At 46.9% G+C, this 23,011-nt stretch overlaps 1 protein-coding gene across 24 annotated transcripts in view; it reads right to left on the reverse strand.

The window, feature by feature from the left end:
* Nucleotides 1–23,011, reverse strand: part of LOC130267707 (uncharacterized) — a 382,496-nt gene that overhangs the window by 207,052 nt on the left and 152,433 nt on the right. For 2 of the 24 annotated variants that reach the window (XR_008843254.1, XR_008843251.1), the window contains one exon: nt 10,955–11,301. The exons of the other annotated variants lie outside the window; for them this stretch is intronic. The gene's annotated coding sequence lies outside the window, so the exon portion shown is untranslated. Of the gene's footprint in view, nt 1–10,954; nt 11,302–23,011 lie in introns of those variants that run through there. 24 annotated transcript variants of the gene reach the window in all.

The following is a 23,011-nucleotide window of genomic DNA, read 5'->3' on the forward strand; positions in this document are numbered from 1 at the left end:
ATTTGGGTTGGTTAAATGAAGATGTTGGTCACTCGTTGCCTTGCTTTTTATCATGTGAATTCAGTTCCAGTACACGTTAAAGAGGTCCTCTGGTATGAGAAAATTGTATGTAAATAAGACTATCACCTCCAGGCACATAACTAAGCAGCTCCCCTGCTCCTCCCTCTCTCCTGACAGACAGCTTTGTAGTGTGCTATTGTCTCAGCAGCTCCCCAGCTCCTCTTTTGTGTCAGGAAGTTGTGTATTTCTTTCATTGTCAGTGTGATGTTTATCTTAGCAGCTCCCCAGCCCCTTCCTCTATCCTGACAGACAGTTGTGTAGTTCTTTCATTGTCTGTGTGGTGTTGTCTCAGCAGCTTCCCAGCCCCACCCTCTCTCCTGACAAGAAATTATCTAGTCCTCCCATTGTCAGTGTGGTGTTGTCTCAGCAGCTCCATTGCTCCTCCCTCTCTCCTGACAGGAAGTTGTGTAGTCCTCTTGTCAGTGTGGTGTTGTCTCAGCAGCTCCCCAGCTTCTTCCTCCCGGGATTTCCACTTGGAAATTTCAGAGGAGCAGAGCCCTATTGCTGTCAATGGGATTCCACTGCACAGTGTGCACTACGGAGTTTCAGAGGTGAAACTTTCTGCCGCTGAAAATTCATCTACTGAAAGAAGGAACAGGTTCAAGAGGAAGTTCATACTTTCGGTGGAATGCTGAGTAAAATGCATTGCCAGCAATGGGGACCAGGAATGTCCAGGTGGTCCTAGTGCCAACAGATTCAGTTGGCACCAGCTCTGATGTACAGCCTCGGGCAGTCATTGATTTGAGGGGCAGTGTGACACTCCGGCCCCCAATGTCACTCTGGGCCAGGAGTCACTTTTACTGAGTGGGAAAGGAGCGCAGCTGCGGACCGGAGCGATTACCAGAGGCAGCCCTGGAGCACAAAAGGTAAGTAAAAGTTTGTTGCTGTTTGTCGCTGTTAAGTGGCTAAGTCTTAAAAAAAACTCCCACTGGATAATCCCATTAAATATATATATATATATATATATAGATAGATAGATAGATAGATAGATAGATAGATATACAGCTTTTTTGTTTAGAATTAACAATTTTTTTTTTGATAATTTTGCTACAGATTTAAGATTTTAATGTATTGGCAATGTTTATTTTTTTAATATTAAAAATATAACTAACAAAAATGTTAATGAGCCCTAATGAGTGGAACTTCGTGAACTTATGTATTTTTTAAAACAGAATTTTTAACATTACCGTGTTATAAGACTCACCAAAATTTTGTTTGCGTTTAGCATAGTCTTTTTCATGATCTCATCAGGTATGAAGGGTCCTGATGATCATGAGACTCCTATAGACTTTGGTTCTGATGTGTCTCAAAAAGTCTGCATGTGAACTCCGGTTGACTTTAGATGTATGTGGTCAGGTATTCATGGCATGGTAAAATAAAACAGTAAGCCAAGAGTCCATGTGAAGACATTACATCCTCGTCTGAATCACTGACATTATATAAGAAGAAGAAGAACTGCAGGCTCCTTCTACACGACTCTGTGAAGTCTTCAAATGACAACGCATAGTCCTGGACCAATTCCTCATTTTGGAAATTAAACAATTTGATTCATTCCCGTTCTCGCGAAGCAGTAAATACCGGTGTTAATACCATTAAGTGCAGGTCGATTTCATCATAAAAAGTAAAAACAAGCAGAGAAAAAACCTCCCAAATATTTTCCAACCCAGCTCTCAATTGTAACTTCGGTCTGTGAATTACGATTGTGTGCAGCCTCAGACTTTCCGAATCTGGTAACGGGGTGTGATGAGGGCAGATGTTGTTACCCTAGGGGCAGATGGCATTAACCCCTTGTATTCGTGATGCCAGGGTGTGGTTTATCCTCCATACCACCCGAAGGTATACCGCTAGATCCTGGGCTAGGCACGTGGGCAATACGTTCAATCAAACCAAACGCGTTTCGGGGTACACATAGGTGATGTCCTGACCCCTTCCTCAGTGGTGTGCAAAGTAACAATTTGTTACTTTGTACACCACTGAGGAAGGGGTCAGGACATCACCTATGTGTACCCCGAAAAGCGTTTGGTTTGATTGACTATTGCTACGTGTTCACACGGATGTGCGGTTCACCTTCGTTTTTTACCAATTTACCTACATTGGACTTAAATATCTATCAGACTATTTCACATATGGGAAAGAGTGCTCTCCCTATCAGGATTACATCTATTGCATCTTTGAAGGACTTGAATCTGGACTACAAACTCTAGCAGACCTTGCTATCCATTTGCAAGCACAGTCTAAACCTCTGAATCATCCTACCTCCCATCCGGCGCCTGGGTGTTCTAAACTCCGGGATTCATCGGGACTCCTAACAACTAGACCGGGACCCTGCCTCTTAGGTCAGCAAACCTGCAACCAGCTTACCGCTACACGTCACGCGCCAGTAAACGGTGCCGGCATACGCGTGGAGAGAGCGGGCGACTACATCAGCTGAAGGCGATACCATCTGCCTAATGGAGAAGTGGCTTGACCCCGATACATGGGTGTCACCGCTCCCGGCCGGAGGAGTCAACCTCCCGGAGCGCAACATCTGAAAACCCCAGCAAACACTGGTCGAGGGCGGTGAGTGGCACATAGTGCCAAACAACAACTTTTTTCTAACAGGAAAATTGCTGAGAAACAGTTGTGAAAGGTCTATTACAAAGTGATACATAATCACAGACTATTTGTGGATACAGATTAAAAGTTTAACTTTTTTTTCCCCTTCACAGCGTTATAGGAGTGGAGACATTCTCTTTATTACAACAGGACTTTTTTCCAGCAGGACTTTCTTTTCTAACAGGTTTATTACTTTACAGGACTTTTGTTGTGATTTATAGAACTTTATCATTATATTATATTTTCTACACCTAATTATAGAAAGTGAATCGCAATTAATACAGTAAGTGAATCACAATATATACATCGTCATATCGTCGTGAACAATTGTAACATCTTTACTACTAGCTCTGATATTCACCAATAACCACAAGGGCCCTGCGGTGGTGAATATTTGGAGGTATAGACTACCATTTTAATATAATAAATAATATTTTATTTATGCTGGCTTGATATTAAGAATTTGACATATTTATACACTTTTGAGTATTACCAACTATTGTGGGGGGGGGGGGGGGGGGCACTGACGATCGAGTGTTACTAGTCCAGTTACCATGTGTCCTTCACATACTTCTTACTAGTAGTGAGTTACTGAGGACTGAGTTTTTTTTTATATTATTGCTATTTTTACTTTTTTCCTTGAGTGAAGGAATACAGTTAACCTCGTACTTTTACTGTGAGCTCCACATACCAGTTTCCTTTTTTTTTTTTTTGATTTATCTCACGTGGGCAATAATGACTCCAACGTCAAGTTACGGATAGCATTACTGAGGGTAGACAGATGGCAAAGTCTATACAGTTCTGCCAGGGCCCACGGAGGTGACCAGTGCCTCAGAGACCTTAAGGGCTTGCTGGGACTTGTAGTAGTTGGGGTCAATTTAATGCAGGCCAAGTTCACTTGACAAATGATGACTGTGACTGACTTGACTGACAATACTGTGACTGTGGTTACTTGTAGCTGCTTGTGGCTGCAGACTGGACTTGAGGCCTCCTATGACTTTGCACACTCTCTAGGACTCGACTTGACCTCAGCAAAGACTAATAAGGAAAGAGAGAGAGCTAGCTCCACCCAGGGCTTACATGGGGGAGACTAGCAGGGAGCCCATAGGTCACCCCTGGGATCACCTGGTCACTGGTTCCTCCTTTGTAACAATCACATGACAAGTCACATGGTAAACAGTCTTAAAGTGACACGCTTTCTGAACACATTACATGGTATAATACATTATAAACATATATACATGGGGGGACATATTCAAAGAAGGCCCGGGGGACACTGTAGGGAGGCTGCCTGACAGGGCAGCAAAAGTACTATTGTAACACCTCCCTTACTCGGCCACCACAAACTCCCCCTCTTGAATACAGCCGTCCTTGGTGCCCAGTCCTGGAGGGCGGATGACTAACAGTGGTCACTGAGGCCTAGTGACAGTTCCTGGGGCATATTTGTATAAAATGTCCTTCACAGGTCTGGATAGTTAATAACAACAGGGGATTAGTCCATGTAGCACTTTAGAAATGTCCATACATGCTCCTTTGGGAAGTAAATTGGTAAACACATGGGATTCATTACACTGAAACACACAAATTGCGGATTGGGCTGCCAGAGGCTATTTACCCAATGCCTTAGCTACTGGGGCCCTTCAGTACTAAAACTCTTCTCTCCAGAACTCTATACATGTTTCGTACAACACACCATTGTTACCTCTATATACAGCATTTCTGTCACTCTGACAGGAAAAGAGATAGGAAAAATGTTAGATACATAGAAACATTTCAACATTATGGACTGGTAATGGACACGTTAGAAACAGTCCTGACTAGACATTTTGACTAACTCATATCCATATTATATAGACTGACTAAATTAGTTGGACTATGTGTGATACTGTTTTTACTCCCTATTTCTAGTGAGAAGCTGTCATGGCGCTTCTCCTGATCGGGTCAGGATACCTCCGACATATATTGCCATGAACAAAAGACACTGTACACCTTGACATTTTTGTACAAAAATATTACATACATTTTATTACAGCACACCATAAACATTATAGTACACTTACACGAATACTCACTGGTGGGGCTGATGGTGACCACCATTTGTACTGCAGCGGCTTGTGCCACTGTGGGAACAGCAGTCGGTGCCTGTTGGGTCGGCCAAACCTCCTCTGCGGGAGTAGGCCGAGGCACTTCAGTAGGTGCCCACTGGTTAGGCCAAACCTTCTCTACCACAGGAGTACGCCTGGGCACATTCACACACGACTTTGGCAGGTACTTTGGTGCCATGATAGGCACCTCGGGCATATAGACCTCCTCCTCCTGGAAGGAACCTCTGACTATAGGCGACTGCAACCCAAAGGGATCAACGTCCCAGTCGTCCAATGGAATGCATGCAAACGGCATCTGGGTTGGATTCTTCGGACTGCAGCCACCCACTCTCTTCTCAAGCTCTGTACAAGAGTGTACTCCACGATCTCCCTGCTCTCTAAAGAATGCAGTGGTGGAGGGAGATAGTCTCTCTGCACTGCCCGACGATTTACCAAGATGGCGGGTAGCCATCTTGACGACAGTCCATGAGGGTGCCAAACCCCCACGCTGTGTCAAATTTTATGACCGTGGCTTTGCAACAGACGAGGAGTGGCTCTCCCTCTCAGGGATGTTCTAGCATCCTAATGAACAGGGCCTCCAATGCTTTTGTGTCCTGCTTCTGGGCTTGTCGCACCTTATATGGCAGCAGCTTCGGCCCATATCTTTCCATTCTCTGTGCCCTCAGCCCCTCTACAATCTCGGCCACCTGAGCTTCTCTTCTGGCTCTCTCGGACTGGGCTGGTGGGACAGGTGCTCCCTCATATATTGTATTAGTCCAGGCTCATCACCAAACAACCACTTTGGTAAAGGTGGTGACCATAAGTGCTGAAGACTTCTGTGCCTGGGGGGTTCACTCTGGGCTTTGGGCTAGGGGTAGAAGGAGAGGTAGAGAAAGCGGCCTCAGCTGGAGTACTCACTTCTGAATCCTTGGGGTGAATTTTGGCCTAGGACCCCCAGGTCCGGTGGTGAGGAGACAGCCTCTCCAGCGTTGATGCATGAGAAGATGCCAGCGTTCCCTCCGCCGGGTTTGGTGGCCAGTCTCCATTGTCCTTGGGCCTTGGTAGCAGGCCTCTTTGGCCCCAATGGAGATCTTCTGGTGACGGTCAGCTAACTCTTGAAACAAGTGCGCCGTCTTGGGACTCTGCACATGTGCTTGCCTTTTCCGCCATGTTGCTCCACTTGTTGACTTCTGGCAAACTGTGAGGATCCGGCAGCGCTGCTCCTTTTATACCTGGCCTCAGGAAAATGGCCGCTGGCCAGAAGTGCGTCAGCGGTGCAGCACTGACTTCCGCTCCCCCGATAACAAGGGGCGGATCTTTACAGTTCTATGTCAGCATCTATACAGCAACATGGTTTCCATGCCCAGGGATGGGTCGCTGACCAGCGCGGGACATTTTTGCTTGCCTATCCAGCACATCTTTAACCCTTGCAGGGACAGGCAATACTTGACAACGTAACATAGCTTCTGATCTGATCTTGCACATGGTGGACACAGTACTTAAATGTTTCACAATGGCGGACAACACTGGACACAGTTCAGACTGGGGGGTAGAACTTGTCGCATAAGGCGCACACCCATATCATGTTCATGATGCTAAAAGTTGTGGTAATGGGGTGTGATGAGGGCAGATGTTGTTACCCTAGGGACAGATGGCATTAACTCCTTAGATTTGTGATGCCAGGGTGTGGTTTATTCTCACCCGAAGGTTTACTGCTAGATCCTGGGCTAGGCACGGGGGGCAATAATGACTCCAACACCAAGTTACGGATAATAGTAGTTTTACTGAGGGTAGACAGTTGGTAAAGTCTATACAGTTCAGCCAGGGCCCATGGAGGTGACCAGTGACTCAAAGACCTTAAGGGCTTGCTGGCCATTGACTTGACAAATGAGGACTGTGACTGACTTGACTGATAATACTGAGACTGTGGCTTACTTGTAGCTGCAGACTGGATTTGAGGCCTCCTATGACTCTGGGGACTCTCTAGGACTCGACTTGACCTCAGCAAAGACTGGTAAGGAAAGAGAGAGAGATAGCTCCACCCAGGGCTTATATGGGGGAGACTAGCAAGAGTACGGGGTAACACCTCCCGTACTGGGCCACCACACTAACATAAGTTAATGTTGTCAGAAAACCATAAAAGAAAAAACAAAAGGTCACAACTAACTTTTTTTTTCTTTTTACGGTAAAGTTCGTATGGATAATGCAAAGTATAAGAACCAGACGTGCAATGTTTTCGGTAATTTTCAAAGTTTTTGTAAAACAAATTTTGAATTTCGACATTTTAAAACATTCGGATCCATCCAAAGTCCAAAAAAATATATAAAAAATTCTCATATATTCGGACAAAGTAGATAAGCCAAATAGGACAATATGAATAAGAAGAGTGAAATTACAAAAATATGAGTGATGCAGAAGACCAAAATAAGTTGAAAATTGTCTAACAGATGCATTCGCATATTTTACGTTACATTTCTGCAGAGCATAATGCCAATGCATTCAGATCTAATCAATTAATTTTTTGGATGGGCAGCATTGTCATTTTTATCTTCTTTGGCCAATCAGCTTATCCCATTTGGGTTCCTGATTGGTTGCTATGGGCAATTGCTCTACTTCTCCTCTGCACAGGTTTTGATAAATCTCCCCCGTTGAGAGAGATTTATCAAAACCTGTGCAGAGGAAAAGTGGATCAATTGCCCATAGCAACCAAACAGATTGCTTCTTTTAAAAAAATTAAAGAAGCAATCTGATGGTTCATATGGGCAACTGCTCTACTTTTCCTCTGCACAGGTTTCAATAAATCTCCCCCTGAAGACTGGTGCTCAGGGTCCTGCTGGTTTCAATGACCGAGTGGACATGTCTCCCTTTCTGATTTAGTTCTGCATGTGTCCATGTGTCCTACATACTGCATAGTATTGGCTATTATGTAGTATTTACTCTTGTATTATTTTGTAATTATCCCTTATCACCTCGTTCTATACACTTATATATTCCTTAGTCGCTTTGTAGTCACTTTCTTTTTATGATTGCCTGGGTTTTCTGTCCTATTTTCCAATCGTTTTATTTTCTGTTTCTAGGTTTTCACTTACCTGGCTGGTTTCTCTTTTTCTTTCTTGTTACACCTACATGCGATGTTGGTTTCTCTTTTTTGATCCAATCCACTCTCTGTCCTTTTTTGTTTACTGTTACCATGGTAACTTACTCTATCTCGCTGCTGTTAAATACCTGGCGCAATGACGTAACTTTGAGGCTGGAAGAAGCACGCTTTCACGTGTGACACTGCCGGCATAGCCTCTGAGCGCCATACCACCTGCGCTGATGCTGTGATCCAGCTCCCCGTGAATCAGACTCCACACGATCTGTCTCCGTTGAGCGGTGAGTGCACGTACGTGCCCTTCTATTTGCTCCCCCATTGTAACTTTACGGAAAGAACGAAGTTACGAATCGGACCGAAACGATAATGCTAAGGTCAAAAAACAAGAGCGACGTAATTAAATAAACACTTGAAGAAAATAAACTAAACAAAATTTTTCTGTAGAGTGAATAACGAAAAGTTCAATTTTTTTAAAAAAAGAAATGGAAAAAATGCACAAAACTAAACTAAACAAATAGAATACATTTTTCCCTCTTGCACAAGTCTAGTAAGAGCACAAATATAAGAGGGAAGGAACAATAATACATGTGCAGAAAGGGCTGCAAACATGAACAGAGGAATCTAGTAGAAAAACGTGGTGTAGGTCCCAAAGCAGCCTGAAAAAAAGTAATCTATGTAATTGTGCTCAAAAATTCCGGATATTTAAAGTGGAGACCTATCAGAAGACCACTTTAAATATAGTATTCTTTAAGTATACCGGAGGGAAGAGAAAATCATAGCCGCCTCACATGTCAACACAATTCCAGACATATGAGATGTAAATCACTGGAATTATTGGATCGAGAGGGTCTGCCAATTCATGGAGAAAGTCCACCCATTTCTGACAGATTTACATGATCTGTCGAGAGTAAACAAGGCAGTATGTTATGTAGACACATAAAATGGCTCACGTTTTTGCTCTCTCTTGCTGTCTGCAGGTTTATTACACATATCAAGTTTATACAAGTTAGGCCAGCAGGATTTATTGACACAAAGAAGAAGAAAATGACTTGAAAAATCAGGCAAAACCTTAATACAGGACGACGTGAGCTTCTTTTTCCACATACACATACAGCTTCCTGCTAGGAACTATTTCCTTCTCCAAAAAGGGGAAAAAAATGTCCTTTTCTTTTGAGAATTGTGAATAACTAAGATAAAGTCAAGTATGAAGATGCTGATTATCAGAAAACTGAGGTATTTGAACTCGAAAATATTTTCCGAAAAACAGTGAGTCTGCGATGCCATAAGTCACACATGATTATTGTAGTGCACTGTAATGTGATGTATTAGCCACGCATCACACACTTTTTTTTTAATCTTTTCCTTCTCATAGAAGAATTCACCTCTAAGTTACTTTCTGTAATATAAGGGCGCATTCACACTACAGAGTTTACGAGCAGAGAAATTACTTTCAGAAATTTTGGTGCAGAAGCCTCCCATTGTTTTCAATGGGATTCTGCCTCACCATGCACACTGCTGAAATTTACATTCAGGACTTCCCCAAAAGAAAGATTATGTTCTTTCATTTAGAGGAATCCACTCAGATATGTATTATCTTTTATGATTCAGTCTAAATCAGCAGCAGACGGAATCTCCACCTGGAATATCCCCCGTGCTGAGATTCTATAGTGTTAACATATCACAAAAAAAATATTGGATTTTAAAGATCAAGAAAATTAAAGGGAGACTACACTGATACACTGAGTGGTGTCTAAAGGTGGCTATATACATTTACTAGCTGTGTGCTGAACATTTGTTGGGGTGCTTCCACTTAAGGGTCTATTCACACGGCAGAATTTCCACATGCGTAATTCCTAACAGATTCCACATGTGGATTCCGCACTCCCGTTTACACTTCTGAATTTCTGCATCCGGATTCCTCAGTTAGCACTTCTGATGTGTCATCGTGGCCTCCTCGTTCTGCCGCACCATATCCACCATGATGCCTTCCAGAATCCTCACCACGACTACCACCAATCCCACTAGTACTATGCTCGACCACTGCAGCCCCTTCCCCCACCTCAGCAACACGCTCCAAAGGCTGACCGTGACCCAACTCCTCCTCGTGGCTGGTGCTATCATTCTACGTAGCAGTAGGGAGGGAAGCAAAGACAGAGATGAGAAAACAGTCCTCGTCCTCTAGGATGGACAATTCCATTACCAGACATATTTTTTTAAGGATCATTTTATCCTTTTGGGTGATTTTTCACCAACCTACTTATCAACTTTAGGTTCTATGCTTTGATCTGCGTTTTTCTTACAACAAGGTACATATATGGCAATTTTAATAAAACCAAAATTAAAAAAATACAGTCGCTTTAGAAGCCTAATGTGTTTGAAATGCACAGCCTTTTTAGTATAATACGTATTTGTGTGTACACACCAAGAAAGATTTAAGGTGTTTACGGAAAAATATGAAATTCAACAAAACTGTGTTAACAGGCCAGATACGTGTCAGATGAACACGCTTTTGCGTGCCACAGATGACAGCACAATTAGTACTGAAGGTATTTGCGGAACAATATGAAATGCAACAGACCTGTATTAACATTACAGGCTAGATACATGTAACTAATCAACATGCTTTTGGGGTGGCAGAGGAGACAACATAATGAGTATTGAAGGTGTTTGCGAAACAATATTAAATACACTACAACCGTATAACACTACAGGCTAGATAGGTGTAACTTCAACATACTTTTTGGGTGGCACATATCACTGGTTCAGGAACACTATGATAGTCACAAATCACTACTGACTTTACAGGTACTATAGGCATATATAGTTGCCACTTGAATACGCTTTGTAAGTGAGTGGCACAGATCACTACACCTCACTGGAGCTGGTTCAGGAACACTATTCAATTCAGCTATATTGCAGATATGAGACTTTCAAGACTTTGGATTTGTGGTAGCAAAAGATAAGCTCTTCAGAGGCTGTGATTAAGCTCTTTTGATGTATAGGAGCCCCTATAGGATTCTTGCATGGGGATTGAATCCTGTTCACACACACACACCACACACACCTGAATAGATATAATAAAATAATACAATTAACAAATATAGCTAGTTCCATTGTCTAAAAAAAATATATATAATAAAAAAATGTAATGTATTCCGAAGATGTGTCTTCAGTGTTTGCAGATCCCACCACTAGACCGCAGACAAGAATTGCTCTCTGGCAGCTATTTTTAGTTATTTCTGCAGACAATTTCTTTATTTATTCTTTATGTATTTTTAACATTCCACATTTCAGAAGAACATGTGGAACATCCGCACTCCCGCAGCTGACGCTCCCAGGCCACTACATATTTACACCAGCGAAGTTTCTGCACCATTTGATCTGCCATGAAAGGTTATTAGGTGTGATGAGGTGCGGCTAATGTTCCGTGTATTGACTTTAGAACCTGCTGTATTTTCTATTCCACACCTGGCAAAAAAAGGAGCAAAATAATATGGAGCCTAAGATTATATATACATACATAGTATATATAGTATACAAAGTGGAAAAGATAATCACTAAATATAACATCAGTATTATAGACCAGAAGGGCCATAGGTAAATTCTATTCTACTACATGGTCTGGATAAAATACACAAACTATACATTCATATATATGACCATCCCATCAACATGAAAGACTCCTGAGATTAGCTAATACCCTATAATGTGTGTATGAGTATAATACAGGATATAACTTAGGATCAGTACATGATAAGTAATGTAATGTATGTTCACAGTAACCTCACCGGCAGAATAGTGAGTACAGCTCGGGAGTGTAATACAGGATATAACTTAGGATCAGTACAGGATAAGTAATGTAATGTATGTACACAGTGACCTCACCAGCAGAATAGTGAGTACAGCTCTGGAGTATAATACAGGATATAACTCAGGATCAGTACAGGGTTAGTAATGTAATGTATGTACACAGTGACTCCACTTGCAGAATAGTGAGTACATCTCTGGAGTATAATACAGGATATAACTCAGGATCAGTACAGGGTTAGTAATGTAATGTATGTACACAGTGACCTCACCAGCAGAATAGTGAGTACAGCTCTGGGGTATAATACAGGATATAACTCAGGATCAGTACAGGATAAGTAATGTAATGTATGTACACAGTGACCTCGCCAGCAGAATAGTGAGTACAGATCTGGAGTATAATACAGGATATAACTCGGGATCAGTACAGGATAAGTAATGTAATGCATGTACACAGTGACCTCACCAGCAGAATAGTGAGTACAGCTCTGGAGTATAATACAGGATATAACTCAGGATCAGTACAGGATAAGTAATGTAATGTATGTACACAGTGACTCCCCTAGCAGAATAGTGAGTCCAGCTCTGGAGTGAGGTTGTGTTCTGCTGAGCTTCTGCGACTTCCACAGAAGCAGAGATTCCATCAGCCCCTCCCCAGGTGTGTGGCAGACACCTGAGAAGGTTTCCCTGCTATGGAGCCCCAGGAATCTGGGGCTTCATCTTGCACTCCCCGTACTCAGCTGGCGGGGTGTGTGAGGGTCCATGCAATGGCCAGTAGTCAAGACAGGGTGAGGAGATCCACCAGGGTCCACAGCAATGTGGGGCCCCCTTCCCCAACCTCAGCTGGGAGCTGCAAAGTTTCCAGCAGAAGCTCCAGGAAAAGGAATGCAGTGAAGGCTTCTACCTCTGGTTCCTCAGAACCCCAGCAATGGGGGGGGGTAAAGGGGCCGACGGAATCCCTGTCAACTTTTGGGTCCAGAATTCAGGCCAAGATGGATGAATATGAACAGATTGGCAAACAGCTACGTGGTCTAAGAGAAGATCTAAAGTTTTCCATCTACCAGGCGGATAATGCAGCAAAGGCCAAGAGAGCAGCATTCACTGCAAAGGTGAAAACTCTGAGGAAAGAAGTGGAGTATCTGGTGCAGCTAAGATCGGACATTGTGGCTGGTGGCGGCATCTTCAGTGAGAAACTTCTTAATGATGGTCGCTTTCCAACATGAGGGTCTCCAGACCTGTGAGTAACCAAGAAGGCTGCCAGAGTGTGGAGGAAGAGATGGAGGAAGGTGATGGAGGGGAGGAGGGCAATGTGACAGAGGGGGATATGGACACGGGTTCTGTATGTGCTACCATTGTTACCCCTAACCCCCCCACTTACCCTGAGTGCAGACTATATAAATCCAGCTAAGGTGGCCCTACCTCCCTCCAATGATGATGATGATTATGGCAGTGACTGCAGTGAAGGCAGAGGCTTGGCAGATGGAGGTCTCCTGCGAGCGATTGTTATGCAGGAGTCCCCCACCCATCTGGAAAACTTCTCTTTCGGGGATGATGTGGGCCCAGAGGAGAAGGGTAAGAAGAAAAAAAGCAAAGGGCAAGAAGAGGAAGAAAACAGAAGGAGTGAAGTTTGTCTTTTCTTCTCTCCAGCAACCCTGGCCAGCTGAGAAGCTGGTTCAGGGTGCTGGGTCCCCCAATCTGCCAGACACCATTTCTGTAGTGGAACAGGGCCAGCATGGGGGATACAGTAGTGCACCCAAAGTGGCCGTGGGTGCTATAAAAAAAAAACAGGGCACCCTTCTATGAGGGGGGAGGGTGTCAAGGCACCAGAAAATGGCGGCAGTTTAACCCGTTCGGTGGGCGGTCCCCCCGTTGAAGTGGGCAGTACAGGTCCTAGCGCTGTAGGGCACTCCCCTGTGATGGGGGGGGGGGGTGTCTGGGCACCGGACCTTGTTGGTTCAGGGGGTGGTCCCCTAGGTGATGCATTCAGTACTGGTTCTGGCTCTGCAGGGCACTCCCCTGTGAAGGGGGAGGTTCCATGCACGTCAGCTGCAGTAGGTGGGGCAGGAGTGTGTCCGGAGGGACAGCTCCCGCCAAGATCCATGGCATTGTGCGAGGGGACGGGGCCACCCATGTTGGAGGCGGAGCCTGTGTCTGTGCCCCAGGAGACTGGAAAGAAGAACCATGCAACGCCAATCCTAAAACCAGCAACGCTTTTACATTGTGCAATAGACCAAACCAGCCCAGCCTGTAACACACCAAGGAGAGTGTAGGCAAGAGTGAAAGTGAAAGCAAAAATGTGAATAAAAATGGTAATGTGCAGAATTTGGGTTATGGTAGTGTGCATGGGTGGAGTTATAGTAGCAGTGTGGATGAGGGGAGTTCTTGTGGAGTGCAAGAGAGGGGTGCAAGTGTAGTGCAAGAGAGGGGTGCAAGTGGAGTGCATGAGAGAGGTGCTTGTAAAATGCAGGTGAGGAGTGGTAGTGGAATGGCAGAGAGGTTTGGTGGCTGATGTTAAGAGCAAAAGTCCTGGTTTGGGGTCTGGGTCAGGTTCTGGTTTCACTGCGCCACCCACCCAGGCCCCCGGTAGTGACTGTTTCTCCAAGAAGCTATGCCAGCGTCACTGCTGGGGGATCCCCATCTCCATCTGTCTCTGGGGGTCACTTGCAACAGCGCCAGCATTCGTCCAGAGGGTTTGGAACTTTTCTGGCCGAACTATGAGGTGGTGAAAAGCGAGCCCGGCTGGCTCCCCTCAGAATTTGGCCAAGAAAGTGACCGTTTTGACATGTAATGAGTCACTGTCTTGCTATGACATTATGACCTGGCTCAGCCGATATGGGGATGTGACGGACTTGCCGAAAAAGAACTATGGGATCTGGTCTGGGGCCTGGATGTTTTCTGTCAAACTGAAGCGTTCGGGGAGCACTGTTGCCCACATCTCATCTGCTGCTTTTCTTGGGAGAGACAGAATCCAAATTTTCTACCAGGGGCAGACCAAGGTCTGTCACAGGTGTGGCAGCCCCACTCACTTTAGCGCAGCCTGTACCGTGCTGGTCTGTGCTCTGTGTGGTGGGGTAGGTCATCTTGCCACATCCTGTAGGCAGATCAGGTGTCATCTGTGTTGTGTCTTAGGACACCCTTTCAGCCGTTGTCCTAGCGCCTTTGTCCGTGTGACGGTCACCTTAGCTGAGGAGAGTAATGTTGCCTCAGCTGGGGAGGGCACGAGTGAGGGTGAAGGTGCAAGGAGGAAAAGTCCCGTCAAGCTGAGACGGGAGGCTAATCAGAGAAAGAGCAGGGAACTGGAGAGTTCCCATGTGGCAGGGGTAGCTTCTGGCCCTGCCCCAGAGGTTAGTCCTGAAACTGCTGAGGCCCTGGGGGAGAATGTGTTGGATGAGGAAATGAGGAGAATCTGTAGAGAAGGCAGCAAGGCCGATCTTTCAGATTGCTCCCACTATGAAAGTGTGGATGAGGACAGTGAAGAGAAGCCAAAAAAGAAGGGCAGTAAAGGGGGAAGAAGAGGTTGGAGCCCTCTAGTCCCCGTGCTACGGACCAGGTCCCAAGTGGAAGCTTACCTGCCCCCCCCTCTGATTGATCTGTCTAACTGGTATTCTGTCCTTGAAGACATCTCCTCCCCCTCCTTGGAGGTGGGAGTCAGGGATGCCTGTAGTGGGGGAGCCTCCAGGGGGAACTGGGCCCTGTCCTGTTTGGGCAATTTCCTCAGGTGATGGAGCCAAACCGGAGCCAGGTGGAGATGGGGATTCAAAAATGGACCGGTCAGAATAAAAAAAAACGGTCCAAAGAGAAAGAAGCCTCCTCATATGAGGATGAGGGGGTGAAGAAAAAACAGAAATGAGGGGGTTAGGGCCATCTAACTCAATTGTCACGCTTCGGCTAGCTGGTTGTGGATCCTCTGTGTCAGCGAGGGATTGGCGTGGACCGTGCTGGTGGACTGGTTCTAAGAGGCTACTGGTGTTCACCAGAGCCCGCCGCAAAGCGGAATGGTCTTGCTGCGGCGGTAGCAACCAGGTCGTATCCACTAGCAACGGCTCAACCTCGCTGACTGCTGAGAAGGAGTGGGAGAGAAGGACTAGGCAGAGGCAAGGTCAGACGTAGCAGAAGGTCGGGGCAGGCGGCAAGGTTCGTAGTCAATATGGATAGCAGGAGATCAGGTAACACAGGCTTGGACAACACTAAACGCTTTCACTGGCACAAGGCAACAAGATCCGGCAAGGAAGTGCAGGGGAAGTGAGGTAATATAGCCAGGGAGCAGGTGGAAGCTAATTAGGCTAATTGGGCCAGGCACCAATCATTGGTGCACTGGCCCTTTAAGTCTCAGAGAGCTGGCGCGCGCGCGCCCTACAGAGCGGAGCCGCGCGCGCCAGCACATGACAGCCGGGGACCGGGACGGGAAAGTGACTTGGGATGCGATTCGCGAGCGGGCGCGTCCCGCTATGCGAATCGCATCCCCGCCGGCAATGTCAGTGCAGCACTCCCGGTCAGCGGGTCTGACCGGGGCACTGCAGAGAGAGAGACGCCGTGAGCGCTACGGGGAGGAGCAGGGACCCGGAGCGCTCGGCGTAACATCAATCACCCATGATGGCGGCACTCACCCCATTGACGCTGGCATCTATTAACTGTGCCAGCATAAAGTCTGATACGGCTAGATTCGTAGCATTTGATTTTCTCGGCCGTGTTGAAGCCGACATTTTCTTTTTACAAGAGACCAGGTTGTCAGATCTAGCCTCCCTGGTAAAAGCCAGGAGAGAGTGGAGGTGCGGCCCCTCCCACTGGTCTCTTACGACTGAGCCGTATAGTGGGGTGGCGGTCCTTTTAACCGCTCCTGTTGAATGCAGACGGGTTATTGAGTTAGAAATGGGGAGGTGCCTGATCTTAGATGTCCTCATGAAGGAGCAAGAGCTCCGGCTTATTAACATCTATGCCCTACAAACCAAGTGGGGCCGTAAAGATGTCTTTATGAGGATATGAGGAGGGGGAGATCCCACGTTTGATCTCCTGGACACCCTCCCAGGGCCCCACGACTCAGCAAAAATTCTGGGCATCACATTTGGCCAGGATGATTATCCCACCAAAAACTGGGATGGTAAGCTCCAGGATGCCGCTCAGAGGGTGAACCAGTGGAAGGGATGGTCTTTGACCCTCAGGGAAAGGGTACACCTGATCAAATCGTACCTGCTCCCCTTGTTTATCTATCTGGGCAGTGTATGTATCTTGCCAGAGGCCTACTACACTAGGATCTACAGCCTGTTTTTCCAACTGTTATGGAGGAACAGGTTGAACCTAGTCAAGAGGGAGGTTACGTACCACACGAGGAGACTAGGCGGTTCATCTATGGTGATCCCTGTGGTGTTCTTAATGAACACCTTCTTGAAAGCCAACATCTCAAACCACTGGAAAGAGAGGGCTCCTCCGTGGGTACTCTCCTGCAGGGAGTGGTTTAGGCCTTTCTTCCAGGAATGAGAGACAAGAGGGCAAGTGAAGGACCTCCGTACACCCCATGGATATCTTCCAGCTTATGCTACCCCGACTCTGAAGGCGATACGTCAGTGGGGTCTGGGAGTGTGGGAGATCAGGATCCAGTCAAGGCAGTTCCTTGACAAACGGGTTCTGTTGACCCACTTCCAGAAGCCTTTGGCGCTCAGGGACTGCCCAGGTCGAGATCTGAGGGTGGGGTTGTATCTTTTAAATATGAAAAGAAACCCCCAGAAGTTTTGGGACTTGGTCTGGCACTGCTTTCAGGGTAAGCTATGTGTAATGAACAATTTGAAGTTTAGGAGATCTGATGAACGGGATTGTCCCTGAGAAGAGTGTGGGGACATGCTGGAAAGCATGGACCACTTCCTGCTTCATTGTCCCTTTAATATAGGAGTCTACAACAGGGTGGGTGCTTCCATCGGCTGGAGTCAACTTGCTGGCCTCACCTATCCGGAGTGGGCTTATGGGGCATTCAGGAACCTGGGTGGCCGAGATCGGGGCACTTTATTTTTAGTCAGTTTAGTGGTTAGGTACCACACGTGGAATGCACGGTGTTTAGTGTCTACACAGCGGAAAGTCCTTTCCGAGGTGGAGGTCTGTAGGAGCATCACCGGTGACCTCGGGAAGATCAGGTCTTGGTATCAGGAATATGGCAGTCTTGGTACCAGTAGGGCTTCTCTCCTGTGGATAGGTTTTTCTTTTGATGTGCCCTAGGTACTAGGCCTTTTGGGTAGAATACCCTTGTTTTGGTTAGGGACAGTGATGTAGGGACAGGGTTAGGGTGATAGTAGGGTCAGTTTATATTTTGGGATAATGGTAGGGAGAGAGATAGGGTGGAGTTAGGGAAAGAATGTAAATGTTGTATTTATCAGGATTGCCATCCTTCTTCCTGGTGGTGGACTAATGCATGTGCACTATAGCTTTTTGTTTTGTTTTCATATGTTATGGTTATCTGGCTTACAGGCACTGAACTTGGGCCTAAAGTGGTTTGTATTGTTTGTTTATGTATGTTATAAAGCTAGTAATGTTAAAGTTGGTTGGGAGGAGTTCTAGGTTGGGGGGGGGGGTGTATTTGTGGGTGGTGGTGGTTGTTTGTTTTGGTGGACCTGGCAAGGGTCAGTTGTAGGCTGGACATTGAGGACTATAAACTGTATGGACTCTGACCCATGTACAGAAGGGTGGGTGGTGTGGGTGAAGGGACAGTTTAGAGTAGGATGTTTCTATTATATTTGTAGGTGTGTTTTCTGCGTATTTATAGTGTATATAGTTTATAGGTGTACGTAGTATATATAGTTTATGTGTATAGTAGATGTTATATCTTGTGTTATATCTTATATCTTTTTTTTATGTGTTTGTATTTGAGATAGATATGGCTGTCGAACCAGTTGTTGTTTTTGTAGTAATGTTTCTTTGGTATTTTTGTATCCCGTTGTGGATTTAGTTTCTTTTGGTCTAGGTTTTGTAGGTGATATGTAGTATGTAGTATAGTAGTATGTGTTACGCCGAGCGCTCCGGGTCCCCGCTCCTCCCCGGAGCGCTCGCTACACTCTCCCCACTGCAGCGCTCCGGTCAGATCCACTGACCCGGGGCGCTGCGATTACGCTTCCAGCCGGGATGCGATTCGCGATGCGGGTAGCGCCCGCTCGCGATGCGCACCCCGGCTCCCGTACCTGACTCGCTCTCCGTCTGTCCTGTCCCGGCGCGCGCGGCCCCGCTCCCTAGGGCGCGCGCGCGCCGGGTCTCTGCGATTTAAAGGGCCACTGCGCCGCTGATTGGCGCAGTGGTTCCAATTAGTGTGTTCACCTGTGCACCTCCCTATATCACCTCACTTCCCCTGCACTCCCTTGCCGGATCTTGTTGCCATCGTGCCAGTGAAAGCGTTTCCTTGTGTGTTCCTAGCCTGTGTTCCAGACCTCCTGCCGTTGCCCCTGACTACGATCCTTGCTGCCTGCCCCGACCTTCTGCTACGTCCGACCTTGCTTCTGTCTACTCCCTTGTACCGCGCCTATCTTCAGCAGTCAGAGAGGTTGAGCCGTTGCTAGTGGATACGACCTGGTCACTACCGCCGCAGCAAGTCCATCCCGCTTTGCGGCGGGCTCTGGTGAAAACCAGTAGTGACTTAGAACCGATCCACTAGCACGGTCCACGCCAATCCCTCTCTGGCACAGAGGATCCACTACCTGCCAGCCGGCATCGTGACAGTAGATCCGGCCATGGATCCCGCTGAAGTTCCTCTGCCAGTTGTCGCTGACCTCACCACGGTGGTCGCCCAGCAGTCACAACAGATAGCGCAACAAGGCCAACAGCTGTCTCAACTGACCGTTATGCTACAGCAGTTACTACCACAGCTTCAGCAGTCATCTCCTCCGCCAGCTCCTGCACCTCCTCCGCAGCGAGTGGCCGCTCCTGGTCTACGCCTATCCTTGCCGGATAAATTTGATGGGGACTCTAAGTTTTGCCGTGGCTTTCTTTCCCAATGTTCCCTGCATCTGGAGATGATGTCGGACCAGTTTCCCACTGAAAGGTCTAAGGTGGCTTTCGTAGTCAGCCTTCTGTCTGGAAAAGCCCTGTCTTGGGCCACACCGCTCTGGGACCGCAATGACCCCGTCACTGCCTCTGTACACTCCTTCTTCTTGGAAATCCGAAGTGTATTTGAGGAACCTGCCCGAGCCTCTTCTGCTGAGACTGCCCTGTTGAACCTGGTCCAGGGTAATTCTTCCGTTGGCGAGTATGCCGTACAATTCCGTACTCTTGCTTCAGAATTATCCTGGAATAATGAGGCCCTCTGCGCGACCTTTAAAAAAGGCCTATCCAGCAACATTAAAGATGTTCTGGCCGCACGAGAAATCCCTGCTAATCTACATGAACTCATTCATCTAGCCACTCGCATTGACATGCGTTTTTCCGAAAGGCGTCAGGAGCTCCGCCAAGATATGGACTCTGTTCGCACGAGGCGTTTCTTCTCCTCGGCTCCTCTCTCCTCTGGTCCCCTGCAATCCGTTCCTGTGCCTCCCGCCGTGGAGGCTATGCAGGTCGACCGGTCTCGCCTGACACCTAAAGAGAGGACACGACGCCGCATGGAGAACCTCTGCCTGTACTGTGCTAGTACCGAACACTTCCTGAGGGATTGTCCTATCCGTCCTCCCCGCCTGGAAAAACGTACGCTGACTCCGCACAAAGGTGAGACAGTCCTTGATGTCTACTCTGCTTCTCCACGTCTTACTGTGCCTGTGCGGATGTCTGCCTCTGCCTTCTCCTTCTCTACTATGGCCTTCTTGGACTCTGGATCTGCAGGGAATTTTATTTTGGCCTCTCTCGTCAACAGGTTCAACATCCCAGTGACCAGTCTCGCCAGACCCCTTTACATCAATTGTGTAAACAATGAAAGATTGGACTGTACCATACGTTTCCGCACGGAGCCCCTTCTAATGTGTATCGGATCTCATCACGAGAGGATTGAACTTTTGGTCCTCCCCAATTGCACTTCTGAAATTCTCCTTGGACTTCCCTGGCTTCAACTTCATTCCCCAACCCTGGATTGGTCCACTGGGGAGATCAAGAGTTGGGGGCCCTCTTGTTCCAAGGACTGTCTAAAACCGGTTCCCAGTAACCCTTGCCGTGACTCTGTGGTTCCTCCAGTAACCGGTCTCCCTAAGGCCTATATGGACTTTGCGGATGTTTTCTGCAAAAAACAAGCTGAGACTCTACCTCCTCACAGGCCTTATGATTGTCCTATTGACCTCCTCCCGGGCACTACTCCACCCCGGGGCAGAATTTATCCTCTGTCCGCCCCAGAGACTCTTGCCATGTCTGAATACGTCCAGGAAAATTTAAAAAAGGGCTTTATCCGTAAATCCTCCTCTCCTGCCGGAGCCGGATTTTTCTTTGTGTCCAAAAAAGATGGCTCCCTACGTCCTTGCATTGACTACCGCGGTCTTAATAAAATCACGGTTAAGAACCGCTACCCCCTACCCCTCATCTCTGAACTCTTTGATCGCCTCCAAGGTGCCCACATCTTTACTAAACTGGACTTAAGAGGTGCTTATAATCTCATCCGCATCAGAGAGGGGGATGAATGGAAAACGGCATTTAACACCAGAGATGGACACTTTGAGTATCTGGTCATGCCCTTTGGCCTGTGCAACGCCCCTGCCGTCTTCCAAGACTTTGTTAATGAAATTTTTCGTGATCTTTTATACTCCTGTGTTGTTGTATATCTGGACGATATCCTAATTTTTTCTGCCAATTTAGAAGAACACCGCCAGCATGTCCGTATGGTTCTTCAGAGACTTCGTGACAATCAACTCTATGCCAAAATTGAGAAATGTCTGTTTGAATGCCAATCTCTTCCTTTTCTAGGATACTTGGTCTCTGGCCAGGGACTACAAATGGATCCAGACAAACTCTCTGCCGTCTTAGATTGGCCACGCCCCTCCGGACTCCGTGCCATCCAACGCTTTTTGGGGTTCGCCAATTATTACAGGCAATTTATTCCACATTTTTCTACCGTTGTGGCTCCTATCGTGGCTTTAACAAAAAAAAATGCCGATCCCAAGTCTTGGCCTCCTCAAGCGGAAGACGCCTTTAAACGACTCAAGTCTGCCTTTTCTTCGGCTCCCGTGCTCTCCAGACCTGACCCTTCCAAACCCTTCCTATTGGAGGTTGATGCCTCCTCAGTGGGAGCTGGAGCTGTTCTTCTACAAAAAAATTCTTCCGGGCATGCTGTCACTTGTGTTTTTTTTTCTAGGACCTTCTCTCCGGCGGAGAGGAACTACTCCATCGGGGATCGAGAGCTTCTAGCCATAAAATTAGCACTTGAGGAATGGAGGCATCTGCTGGAGGGATCAAGATTTCCAGTTATTATTTACACCGATCACAAGAACCTCTCCTACCTCCAGTCTGCCCAACGGCTGAATCCTCGCCAGGCCCGGTGGTCTCTGTTCTTTGCCCGATTTAATTTTGAAATTCACTTTCGGCCTGCCGATAAGAACATTAGGGCCGATGCTCTCTCTCGTTCCTCGGATGCCTCGGAGGTTGAACTCTCTCCGCAACACATCATTCCTCCTGACTGCCTGATTTCCACTTCTCCAGCCTCCATCAGGCAAACTCCTCCAGGAAAGACCTTTGTTTCTCCACGCCAACGCCTCGGAATCCTCAAATGGGGTCACTCCTCCCATCTCGCAGGTCATGTGGGCATCAAGAAATCTGTGCAACTCATCTCCCGCTTCTATTGGTGGCCGACTCTGGAGACGGATGTTGTGGACTTTGTACGAGCCTGCACTATCTGTGCCCGGGATAAGACTCCTCGCCAGAAGCCCGCTGGTTTTCTTCATCCCCTGCCTGTCCCCGAACAGCCTTGGTCTCTGATTGGTATGGATTTTATTACTGATTTACCCCCTTCCCGTGGCAACACTGTTATTTGGGTGGTCGTTGATCGATTCTCCAAAATGGCACATTTCATCCCTCTTCCTGGTCTTCCTTCAGCGCCTCAGTTGGCTAAACAATTTTTTGTACACATTTTTCGTCTTCACGGGTTGCCCACACAGATAGTCTCGGATAGAGGCGTCCAATTCGTGTCTAAATTCTGGAGGGCTCTCTGTAAACAACTCAAGATTAAATTAAATTTTTCTTCTGCATATCATCCCCAATCCAATGGACAAGTAGAAAGAATTAACCAGGTCTTGGGTGATTATTTACGACATTTTGTTTCCTCCCGCCAGGATGACTGGGCAGATCTCCTTCCATGGGCCGAATTCTCGTATAACTTCCGAGTCTCTGAATCTTCCTCCAAATCCCCATTTTTCGTGGTGTACGGCCGTCACCCTCTTCCCCCCCTCCCTACCCCCTTGCCCTCTGGTCTGCCCGCTGTGGATGAAATTTC

Source organism: Hyla sarda, chromosome 4, assembly GCF_029499605.1.
Source record: "Hyla sarda isolate aHylSar1 chromosome 4, aHylSar1.hap1, whole genome shotgun sequence".
In the NCBI taxonomy this organism is placed as follows: Eukaryota; Metazoa; Chordata; class Amphibia; order Anura; family Hylidae; genus Hyla; species Hyla sarda.